Below are 5,785 nucleotides of genomic sequence, written 5' to 3' on the forward strand. Positions count from 1 at the left end.
AAAACTATTGCGAGAAATATGCTAGTGTAACTTAATATATCCTATATATCACAATGGACAGAAACAGGCGGTTATCAAGCCCTCGTGGGAGATTGAACTGAGTGACCCATCTTCAGCCAAAGTAATTATGATATTCAGCCGTGCCCAAGTTCTATACAATAAAGAAATGATCAAAAGTCGACACATCCTTTGTCGGTGAAATATGATATGTCTGTTTCAAATTTTGATCACCCTGGGTCGCATCCCATGGATGTACGACCCTTAGCGCGCGCATCTTCTTCGTGCGCAGCACTTGGGATATTGCGCGTCAGCCGCTGATTTGTTTCCTCTCTGTCGTGTAGGACCCCACCCGTGTGCGGTCCCTGTCTGGCGGGACACCGGGGGAAAAAATCGAGTACAAAAATATGATGGAGCCGGCAATCAATAAGATCGAACGTGATGTTTATGGCATGGGAGAGCACGCGAGATTAGTCAGCGGCTCAGAGATTCGGGCCGGAGGTGACGAGCTGTTTGAAGGGCAGTTATGATGCCGTTTTTCTGTACGATAACACCTACAACCCTGGCCCTGCCCGACACCCCACATATCGCATCATCAGACGCGAAAAGTAATCGAACAAAGCCTGCTCCTTGGAAACAGCGCCCCCTGTTTTCGGCGATGGTTCGCTTCCCGTTGTGTGGGAGGGCCGCCCCGGTGGAACAAAACGCGCCTCGCATCCCAGTTTGCTGGGTACAGGCTGCGGTGCGCCGCAGTCGTAAGCATAGCTCCGTGTCGATGCGGGGCCCGCGCCAAGAAGACTATCAATACCCGAATCTGCTAAATCTCACCGCATGCACGCGTTGCAAAATTGGATAGACGTGACACAAAACACAGAATAGGAGACAAAATAAAAACTCGCCTGCCTTCGCATCACATAGCTCCCCGGCATCCGCAGCAGCTTGGTGTGATCGGAGTAGTGCACATAAACACAGTTAGGAGACAAAATAATAAAAAAACCCGTCTACAAACCCGTATATATAGCCGTTTTCCAGGATAGGACATATTAGCATACCCCATAGTAGACATATATTTATATCATATTACATAATATATATAATATATTATATAATTATAGATATATAACTCATGGAAACATAATAGGATGTAGCTACAAAACCATTAACATCTTTACAAGTATTACTAAAAAGAAGGCGGCAAGATGAATGGTCCAAATGTCCCATGTTGGACTACAATGCGTGAAACACTGGAATTTGGCAGAAAAGGGCTGTAAATTCAAAGATTTTGCTTATGACAAGCCTGTTTCATCACAGCGCTGTTTTGGGGTTCAGAGTCCCCCCCCCAAAAGGGTTTGGGCACACGGACAGTAATACTTGCAAACTTATATCACAAATAAAGTGATTACTAGGTTAAGGCATTGAGTGTTACCTTCTGGCAGTGGGAATTGGAGTTTTGCACTGAGAGCAATAAACTGACCGTGATCATCATGAACTCTAAGGTAGCCTATTACGTTCACAGTCCAAAGGGTGAAGATCTCCACTGAACCCGAACCCCAAAGTGTTTGCCATTACTAGTTGCGTTAAAGACAGATTTTCCGCACTCCATTCAGGCCGTGTGTCCCATTGGGGCCTGGATATCAGAGTGTATTTCTGTTGGGCAGTCACACTGCTGCACTCAATCGTACCATCATTTAACGGTCCGTGGCTGATAATATTTGAAAGAACGGTAGGAAAAAAAATGGCCGGAGAACCTTGGACCCTCTGATATTCAGTGCGCATGATTTTTCTAAATATCTTTTGTGTTCTCTACCTGAAAAGCTGGCAGATTTGGCAGCGGATTGAGATTGAGATTGGGTTTTTTATTTTTATAAGTTAATAATTGAGCTACACTTTGGGGTTTGGGTTCAGTGTACTTCATAAAGTGTGGGATGCTACATGATGAACAATTTAAGATTGCCATTATCAATAAACCGCCAGAAGACTCGGCAGCCAGATAACCGTGTATCGTAGTGAGTCCAGACGCGGTTCCAGTATACCGTCTTTGTACGTGTTCGTTAAGAGTTCCGATCGTTTCTGGAAAAGGCTTTCTGTGAGATTTTATATAATAAAAGGTTACTAAAAATATCAATCTACAACATGTGCTTCCTCAAATTGCACAGTCTCTATTAGTCGTAGTAATAGTCAAAAACCATGGTACACTTTTGATATCATTTGCAGCCTATAGAGTGCATTGGCCAGGTCCCAAAAAGCACTAAGCCAAACCGTGGAAAAGCTCAGTGCAGGGGGTTCAGTCCAGTCCATGCAAGCATGCGCCGGACAACATTCGGGGTCTCACAAGACCCATGTAACTGAAGCTATATATACGTTGCAGAATCCCTGTTTGGCACAACGTGACCTTTACTGTCAGATAACTACGTACTGAACCTCAGAGTTTAGGCGGCTGGAAACCCAACATCTTGCCAGTCTTTCACGCGCGTACGATAGTCTATAGACTCATGCTACAACCCGATAAGACAAAGGTTCGCCTGTTCCACCCAGCTTAATCGTCGCAGTAAGAGTAACTGGTTTACATGACACGCAAAGCCAAAAAGAGTATGTCCCCGTTTCAACACAAAATGAGCAGGGCTGTTGCTTCGGATGGAGCAGCACATGATTGACAGGAATGTGGAAGATTCATCACTTTGTATAGAGTAAACAAGAGTCATGAAAGTCAGCAGAGTACATGGAGCTGGTTATCTGAACGCGCAGCTGAATCTCTGACATGAACGATTGCTCAGCAAATGCCAAGTCAAGGGTCAGCAGTTCGCAGACATGAAGGAGCATCATGTCCTTCCACGTCCTCGGCGATACACCATCCTTTCATTCAAATCAGCGGAGCTGGAGGAGACAGTGTTTAGCACCTTGATGAAAGATAAGATTTCCCCTAAAAACAACATTGTCGGGGGGGACTTGCTTTTAATAAAATAATGGGCTTGTGGAAAAGTGGGTGTTGTATCTTGCAGGAAGTTTAAAATACCAGCGGCACCCACTGATTATACCGGATGCGTCAAATTATTAAGTAAGTCAATCATTCCAACAATAAAAATGAATTCTAGTTGATTAAAAATAATCATTAAATGGGATCATGAAAACAATAAAATGTTAATAAATTGTAGTTAAATAATTAAAAAAGTTTTTTCCTTAAAAAAGAAAGAAAAAAAAAAAACGATGTAAGAACTTTTTGTTTATATTTGATAAACTACCGTGTTTATCTATTTTATTGATGGTGATACCTCAGCAAATGCCATGTTCTTGCAAACACAGGGTAGAATTAAAATAAATCCTATGAACAGTTAAATGTTGCATTAACCTTGCACTTTAACAATACAGTTTCCTAAGGCGGTCCGGTTTTTGGGTTTCATGGGCGACCTCATCTCGCTTGGTGACTCTCCAGTTTCTGCTGCTCACATATATGAGCGCGAGTTGTGTTGACGTCGTTTAAAGAAGAAAGACGGGGCTGAATGACTTTGGTGAACAAACGCGTCACAAACCTGCCGACCGTGTGGCACTATTTCAGTCCTTACAGGGGGGTCTGGCTGAATTGACGTGCCCGTAACATTGAGAACCATTCGCCAAAGACCAAAAGTGAACGCGAGCCGTAAAAGTTACACACGCAACAATGCATGAGCACACAAAACACAACATGCACACCACACAACTGTAGTTTGGCAGCTGGGCCTCATGCAACATCTTCTCAGTTTTCCCTGGTGCCAGTGGGTTAAGCCCAGCGCTCAGACGTTTTTTGGCCGGACAGGTGTTTTATTTGATTATTGAGAAGCATTCCTTGTGTGAGGCGACGTTTCCAGAACACAGAGGTTATGTTATCTCACAGTTTATCTGCTGAAAGAAAACACCGGCTGGGGCAGTAAAAGCTGATTTTAGACCTCAGTGAGCGGTCTAACCTTATTAGTTAAATGGGCAAGATCCCGCACCCGTTGTGAGTTTTCCTTCTTCTGGTGAAACAAAATAATATATTTTGAACAATGTTGGTAATCCAACCGGTGCTGAACACCACACACCACACAAACACACACACACAACACACACACCACACACACACACCCACACCACACACACACACACACCCACACACCCCATATATATATCATAATATAGCTATAGGTATATATTCATCCTATGGAAGTCAATGGCTACCAGCAATCTGTTTGGTTACTAACATCCTTCAATGCAGTTTAAACACAGAAGGAAACTCATACAAGGTTCGTAATGACATGCAGTGGAGTAAATAGATTGCAAAAAATGTTATTTTTATGTATGTTTATTTCATTTTTTGGTTTAATTAATCGCACGGACAAATGGCATAATTGTAATACAATCCCGATAATAGAACTAGTCAACAGATAATATAAAACTATTTATCTTGGATATTTTAAATTAAGAATAATAATTAGTTCTATACATTAGAAACATAATATATTTTACCATTATTGCAGATAACATACACGTATTTCCCAACGGATTTAGTGTAGGGAGACATTTTTCTATAAAAAAAAAAAAAAAAAAAAAAAAAAGTTTCTCCTTAAAATATCATTTGTCATGTAATGATTTCTCATTAAATATTTTTTTTTTATTTTCAGAACTGGCCAACTGTGGATGACTTGATTTTTGTTTTATGCAAATAAATGTGAATATTCCCAAAAAAAGTTTTTTTTAACACATTTTGCACAAAGTAGAAATTTAAACGACGAGAAACACATGACCATCCACTCAAAACACATTATTTTAAATCACCCCTATTTACTTAATACGTAATTTATGATGACAGAAAAATTACTCTTTTTTTAGGTATCTAATGTATTATTCCCTAATTAATTAGACATTTCTAAGATTTCACACTCAATCAAACATGGATTTTTAATTTATTTTTTTTACACTAAATTGTATTTTATAAAACACGGATAAAACAATATGTTTTTAGTTAACAACAACACAAAATCATTTTAGAATCATGAAAACAATCAGCATCATTTGCATAATAGGAATCTTGAATATAGAGTCGAGCATGCGATATGTTTTGTTTTAGTCTGTACACTGAATGATGATGATTTTAGTGTAAGTGCTCGCATCGACTTTTTTAAAGGCAAAAGTACAACAAGTACATTTAAACCAAGTACCACTGACCGCACAATTGTATTCACCTACAGTAACCGTTTAAACGCTGTTGTTTCTCTCTGTCATGTACATGCGGAGCAGATGTGTGTTGTGTGTTGTGTGTGTGTGTGTGTGGGGTGTGTGGTTGTGTGTGTGAACAGCTCGAGCTCTGGAAGGGAAGTCTTTTTTCCTGCTCGTTTTTTTCCCCGTCTCCCTTGCTGGCTGATTTCGCAGGCATGACATCTCACCTGGCGTCTGAACCTACATTAGTGTGACATCAGACGCCCCCACATTTACTCTTAACCTGACCCGCACAGGTTCAAAACCCCACGCACCCGTCCAATCGCATGGTTTTGAAAACTCTTCAGATCAGGGCAAGAAATGGCAACAGTTATGCTGCAGCTCTTCTCTCCTCCCAACACACACACACACCCACACCCCCAACACACACAGCGTATCCGCACGACTGCACCCAAAAGCAAGAAAAACTAATGATCGCATCACAGCAAGAAAATGACTAAATCACAATGGGTATTTAATAAAAAAGCTTTTTACTGCTTTAAAATTGCATTACAATCCAAGTAACAAAATTGCCACGACTGCTCCCACATGCCTGACAGACCTTCCATTTCCCGTTTTT

The sequence above is a fragment of the Cyprinus carpio genome, chromosome A7 (assembly GCF_018340385.1).
Source record: "Cyprinus carpio isolate SPL01 chromosome A7, ASM1834038v1, whole genome shotgun sequence".
Classification (NCBI taxonomy): Eukaryota; Metazoa; Chordata; class Actinopteri; order Cypriniformes; family Cyprinidae; genus Cyprinus; species Cyprinus carpio.